The following is a 7,339-nucleotide window of genomic DNA, read 5'->3' as shown; positions in this document are numbered from 1 at the left end:
CAGCCGCCATGGGCTCCCTGCGCGTCTCTGTGCTCTGTTTGCCCACAATGATCTCTCTAGGTAGCGCCTCAGAGGAGCATTTTTTAGCCAAAGGTGCAACTGCTGCCTGGGGTAAGACGGCAGAGGTTTCCTCCTCTTCACAGCTGAGCAGCCACATCAGGGACTCAAAAGGTTGCAGACTGCTGATGAACTACCTGCCTCCTCCATGTGATAAATGAGAAAGACCAATCTGCTTTCCAGAGCTACCAGGTCCCCTCAAAGACCGACGTTGTGTGTCCCTGACACGTGGCTTCAGGAAGCAGCTTGGTGCATACTTCTTGCAGCACGGCCATTATCTTCACCCTAGAGCTTGTCAGGATGCGCTCTGAGCTCCCCACAGCCAGCTCACAAACACAGCTCATCCCTAGGTTTCCTTTCCCTCCCAACTTAGGTGGGTTGTTGGCAGAGGTAAGTGAGACAACAGCATCCATCAGGGCTGGGTGGGGATGGAGGTGACTGGCCACCATTCCATCAGCTGGTGTTGCATGTGGCTGGTGGCCAGCAGAGCTGCTGGAGCAGGATCAAGGCCCGCTGGGACCAGCGCCCTCGAGGCCCCAGCGGACACAGCTCAGCATATTTCTGTCTTGGTGTAAGTCAAGGGCACTTCTGTCTTATGGCTCCAGCGTTGTGCAATGCATGGGAACACTCTCTTATTCTGCGGTCACCTCCCTCTCCTTCCTGCTCCCCCCTCAAGTGATCTGCATAACGTGCAGCATTTAGGCATTTTGGTCTGGCTATAAGAGATGATTAGTGGTGCTCAATGACCTTCATTAATGACATTACTTGAATTCAGCTGGATGAAGGACAAACGGCAATGGGAGAGCAGACACGTGCTGAGCAACACACTCCTCTGCCATAAAGAAAATGCCTTGATCTGGGCAGATGGCAGCTAAAATGGGGGCTAGGAAAGAGCTCTGGCCAAGCAGCTCAAGAGGGGCCTCTGTTTTCTGGAAGCTGTGTCTGAAGGCAGGGTTGAATTTAGGACAAGATGCTGCTGTTTGTGGGGCTGGTTCCTTACAGACTGGTGAAGGTGTATTTTCAGGGCTGTGGTTCCTGTGGCTGAAGGACAGCAGAAGCCAGGGTAGGGTGCTTCCTCCTGCAGGTCCCTCCTGCTGTTTAGCTAAATTTTGGCCCTGCACACGCTGCCGCCTGAAACTTCACCCTTGAAAGCATTTTGGCCTCAGATTGGCTTCTGTGTGCAGCACAGCTGCAGCTAGCAGCACCGAAGTGTTGCAGATTGACAAAGAAATCCTGGCTGGGAAAGGAAACCTCTGCCTCAGGTTGTGGAAATACTGCACCGTTTCTTGGCATGCAGGAGGGAAATAATCCATTCTCTGCTTGTTTTTTTTCCAAGAGAAGTGAAACTGCGTTAAGAACTGTTGACCACACAGAAACACAGGAGAGTCAGGTGGTCTGAACCTCGACAACATATCGTCTGTCACTGACGGTGCTCATGTTACCTTTGGCGACGGTTGCCCTGCCTACAGATCAATGGAAAATGAGTATTTGCTTCTAGCTAATTGCGTCACTGCCAAATATAGAGCCACACGTCCTAAGCCGGTCATCGTCTGACCTTGAAGGCTATATCTCTCTGGCTTTCAGTCGCAGTTGTGATGTCCCTCCTATGGCTCTGCCCATGTCCAGGCACTTGCCCTCGGCTTGGGCTGTGTACCAGAGAGCCCTTGAGGCCCCAGGAGATGCTTTTGCTGCCCTCACGTGTCATGCCCGTGGCTAGGAGTATTTGGGGGAGTTGGGGCACTTCATTATGGTGCTTCAGCCCTGGCTGAGGGTTTGCTGTGTCTTTGGAGCAGGAATGCCATGGTCTGTTGGGACAACCCATTGCTACCCAGTCACCTCACGCTGCAGTCACCCAAGCCAGGTTAAAGTAAGAGCACCAGCATAGCCAGGTGTTCATAATTTGTTCTTCCACCTGAGAACACCATTGCAAATGTTCATGAAAGATGCAAGTGAAGACATGAAAGATGTGTAAGTGCTGCTGCTTGGACTAATGCTACACCAGCAAGGCTCCCTGCCTCTTCCTGTTCCTGCGCTCTGGCTTGTGCCTATTGTGAGCCTTTGACAGAGGTGGTATTTAAAGATCTTTGCTCAGAGACCAGCTCGGGTCCCCTTTCCTGGTGCTGGTGTCAGATCACCCTCCCCTCCCACGGCACAACCATCCTCCTCTGCCTTCATCCCATGACATCCAGGCAGGTGCCATTTTCCTCCTGGGGAGTCTTCCCTTTTCCTCCTTATCCAGGAGACAGACAATACTTGATTACAGCAGCAGTTGCTTCCCATCCTTACATATGCAGGCAGGGAATTCCCCTCCTGCAGCGACTGTCCGACAAACAGCTTTGCTGCCGGGAGAGGTGACACTGCCCCTGGCCCCTGGGTGACTTCTCAGCTCATCCCAGGGAGAAACACCTTCACCAGGTGTCACAGCCTGCCCTGAGGTGGGTGCTGGTGACACGCAGGGCAAAGCACCTGAACAGAGCAACCGCGTGTAGCTCATGACAGGCTCCTGAGACCACCCACATCAGCCTCTGGGGGCTGATGTCCACGCTCGTCCTTCTGGGTGAACCCTGCATATATTTGTCCTCGTCTACCAAAAGCGTCAGAATTCAGGGAATTCAGAATTTCAGGATTCCCAAATTGCCATCCCTGAGTACTGGAAACTGAGTAAGATAGTAATTGTGTACTTTAGGTGGGAATTGCATGACCAAAATGCTGAGGGTCTTGATGGCTCACAAACCTGGAAAAGACAGAAAAGACCTCTGCACGTTATTTGTATTTCTTTCATAATATGTCAAAGCTCCTACAAAATTGTGAACTGGCATGGCCTGGAGTTTCTGATGTTTTCCTTGAAGAAAAAGTTAGCAGAAGGATTAATGACCAAGAACCACGCTGGGACTCGTCTAAGCACACGCTGTGGCAGAGCGTGGGAAGAGGAAGGGGGTTTCACACATTGGCATAACCAGCCTTTGGATCCTAGACGTCATGGTTTGAGTTTGCCAAAATACCCTGATTTGGCCACTTTCCATGGAGAAAAATGTTGAATTTCCAGAAGACAATGTTTTTTGAAGGGCTGAAACTGGGCGAAAGGCTGGATACAGAGCATCTGTAAGAAAAATGGTTGTTATGGTAGTAGCATCTGTGTGGGGGCACTGTGTGCACGTGTGATGCAGGAGTCTTGGACTAAGAAAATGATCCAAGTATCCATTACTACTCCAGGTATTAGCTCTCAAAAACCTATAGATTTTATTGCCTCCATTTCTGTCTTGAAAGCACCCCTATGAAGAATTTTTTCTGTGTACAGAGAGAGGTAAACAGATTGCAGAAATCTGCTCTGTGTTGGTTCTCTTAATGATAATTTGCACATTAACGTGGAAGCACTGCTCATGTTCTACTGAAAGCAGAAATTCGTTTTTCACGTAAAGCTATATTGAAATGTATGAAAATGAGCAATTAGTATCATTTTGAATAATAAACTGAAGCTTGTGGTATTGAGTTGCTCACATGAGATAGCAGAAACTTACACTGGAAAGGAGAACATCATACCGGGATAGAAATAGTGTTATTTTATACAGAAAGAGGTTTTTTTGTACAGAAATAGTGTTACATAGAGAGACGGGCTTTTGCCCCTTGCCCATAGGGAACATGGAAGATGAGGGTTCGAGGTAGATGGAGGGAAGGTGGAACCCTTTATTTTCTTAACTGTGGTTTCTGCTGAAGAAAAGTTGGCTTAAGAGATTGTTCTGGACGACAAATGAATCTGGTCTTTTTTCAAAAGCTGCTATTGATTTCGTGCTGTACGTGCTGATCTGACAAAATGTTCCCCAAGTAAACGCAATCTGAGCTCCTCGAGAGAGGCTTCATAGAGAAATCAAATCAAACAGAAATGGGAGCTTGGGCAGTTCATGCATTCCACAGTAATACTTCAGTCTTTGTGGTATTTTAATGGATCAGAAGGGGATGCTGAGCTGGACAGCTAAACAAAGACCAACAAAAGACTTTTGAGCACCGCCAGAGGCATGACAGGTACTCGAAGGCTGCTCTCCCAGCTTCTCGGTCTCTACTTCTGCAGCCTTGCTTCACTAGGGCCCCTCCTGTGTTTCTCTTACTGATGTACAGCAAAGGTTATCTGGATTACTGCTCGTGCTGTGTTTTGCCAGCTCCAGGATTAACAGTGTTACCTGTGAGCTCTTTGAAAGCTGCCAAAATTCCTCCAGGAGCAGGTCTAGCCCACCCATCGTGTGCAAGAGTTACCCTGGTTCAGTTTGTTCCACTTTTTCAGTAACTCTTATGGGTCCCATGAGATCACAGGGTCTGTGGGTCCTACCTGCCTCTCTTGAGTTACTCCAAGCCCTGTGATCCCTTGGAGGTGGAATTGGATGCCCCTTCCCAAGCATCCTGGGGAAGGAACACAGGGCTGCTCACAGATGCTTTCTGCAAACCGTCCGTGTCCAGGCAGGACAGCAATGACACCTCTGAATCAAGTGTGGCCTCTGCAGATGACGTTCCCTTCACATCTGCTTCCTGACCAAGGGACCTCAGGGCCAGTGTGGTCCAGGAGTGTCTGCAAAAGCTTGTCACAAGTGGGTGGCTGCCAGGATCCTGCTGGGTTGAACGCCTCTCTTGGGGCATTGGAAATACTTCTGTCATTTCCCACACGCCAAACAGAAGGAGTGGGTAGCTTCAACCAACCTTTTTGGGTCTGCACAGTCCCATGCAGATTGTGAAGGGGCTGTGTCACAGCGCGTAAAGTTGGAGTTGGGACCTTCCCAAAGACAAGGGGTCTGCTGTGCAGGAGCATGAAGATGACAGTCCCCGCCCCACAGTTCACAGGGCTGTCACCACTTCTTGTGGCCATGGTGTAGGGTAGAGGGGACTGCAATGGTACCAAAGAGCAGAAACAACCCTCATTAACATGGACATAGCACTGTTAAATTTATGTTGACATTTTATCTAATCTGTACATGTTGGTTTAGCTCTCAGGCTGCACTGCTCTTGCCAGTGGGACTTGGGGGTTGGCCTCCAGCCTTTGTGATAGGGCTCCAGCCTTTGGGCTCCAAAGCTCTTGAAGACTCCAGGACCAATATTGTTCTACCCGAGAATTTGTTATAAACTCCTCCCTTTCAGAGTTAATCTCTCCCCATCACAGCCATTCCAACATTAATGAGTACTTTTGAGAGCTCAGCTTTTCTGCTAAATGATACGTTTTCCTCCTTTATTAGTCCATTAGGAGAGTTATTACAGCTCAAGTGCTCTGTCCTATTTGGATGAGAACTACTTAGATAAATAGCAATGAATTCCTCTTCCCCAGACGATGGCCTTCCCAGGTACTGGTACATTATGTGCCCTGGTGTGTCCCATCTGCTGAATAAAGAACGTGAAGAATTAGGAGAACATGGTCCAAGGGCACTACTTGGAGGGGAGTGTTTGGAGAGGAGCTGGGGCAAACCTCTAAGACTTGTGGAGAGGTGAAAGAAGCAACTGAAGACCTCTGAAGGGACAAGACTCAGAGAAAAATGAAAGATGAAAAATGGTTATGTAGGGTAGCCTCGTTCAAAATGATTTTTTTTTTAACCTGATTTCTAGAGGAGAAAAACACGGGTAGCAAGGAGAAATGGTGTCCAGCAGTAGGAACATTCACTTCACGGTAGCCTTAAAAACTTCATATTGCTTTAAAAAACACCATTAACCTTTCTTCAGTAACGTGAACCTGAACAGCCTGATATGTGCATCTGCTCCACCTCATTTCCTCTGGTTTCCCCCCAGGAGGTGAGATTCGCCTCCTTCCCCAGCAGTGTGGAGTCGCACCTTTGCTAAGGGGGAAATCTGTGGTTGCTGCACTGATGAGTAATTCCTGAAATCCCCCGACATTAGCTGCCATCCTTATTACTGTGGCTACAGAAGAACTATTATGTATTTCAAGGTTATCGGTGTGGGTGGTGTGTCCACATCCTCTTTTAAGTTGTGCAGGAAGGCAGCCATTACTCCCATGGGTTTCAATCTACAGCGTGGCAAAGCTTTATGCAAGCAGGGTTTTGCTAGTGTCACACCCAGCCTCTAGCCTCCTCCCGAAATATCCTTCCTCCCCAATGCTCAGTGATGATGACTCCTGCCCGTTTGATCCCCAGCACAGGCTTTTGACCCAAGATGTGCAAAGCAGAGGCAGGTGATGGGGCAGCACATGAAGCTGTGCTGGAAGATGTGAGACCCACAGCCTGCGTGCCCCAATTCCCCCGGGGAAGGAGGCTCTGCCGTCCCTGCTCACTGCAGGACTGCCTTTCCTTTGGGATGCTCTGTGCATTGCCAGGCTTCACAATCTCTTCCCACTGGTTTGGGGTTTCCAGGTTTTCTCCTATTAAAGTTTGCGCTAGCTAAACTAAATACAAGATTTGTAAACGGAGTCAACAAATTGCTGCCACATCCTTTGTGAATATGTAATTGCAGGTGCTTTACGTCAATTAGTAGGTGAGGAATTGTGTCACCTGTGCATGTCACTGTGCATGTCAATGAAGCCAGGACTGTCCACCCAGAGAGGCAGGCTGAATTCATAAAGGCCCAATTACCAAAGCACTTTGGTCTAGTCTGTCTCTCTTAAAATCAGCGCATCAATAAATCCGATGGCCTTTAGTCCAGTGCTGTCATTTCTCAGGGGATCCTGGTGAGAAGATCCAGCTTCAAAGGGGAGGCGTTGCAGGTGTTTTGGTTTGTTAACTCTTCATTTCCAAGTCTGGAGACCCCAAAATTTCTTAGCAGGTTCTAACAGAAGGTTCCTGCATTTTTTTTTCATCATGTGCACAACTGGGGGAACCCAGGAGCTCTCTGTCTGGTTTTGGTTTCCCCTGCATCAAAGGCAGAGGTTCCCCAGGTGTCATCGGGGACTTGGCGTGCAGCAGATGGCTCCTGTGGGAGGTGAGTAATGCCTCAGTCCACACTTCGGTGCACTGTGCTTTGTGTCCCTGTGTCTTTTACACTGTAAATTGCCAGTCTAATGCCAAATGATGGAAGTGCCTGGTGGGATGGATGGGTAGGGAGCGAGGAGTGTGTGCATGTGTGAGCTCAGTCCATGTCCAATGCAGTGGCCGATGCAGGCTGACGCCCTGGTGGCACTGATGGCAACCAGCTTGGTGAGCTGGCAAAGCCACGGCAACTGTGCCCAGGAACCAGCTTTCTTAACCATCCTGTAAAGCTGATTTTAATTTTTTCATCTTGGATATCTGCTCTGCCTCCAAGGAGGGGCAGACGTCAACATCAGCAGAGGTTGCATGATAAAGAAAACCCGGCCTCAGAA

This window comes from Rissa tridactyla, chromosome 4 (genome assembly GCF_028500815.1).
Source record: "Rissa tridactyla isolate bRisTri1 chromosome 4, bRisTri1.patW.cur.20221130, whole genome shotgun sequence".
NCBI lineage: Eukaryota > Metazoa > Chordata > Aves > Charadriiformes > Laridae > Rissa > Rissa tridactyla.
This window is presented reverse-complemented; position numbering follows the sequence as displayed.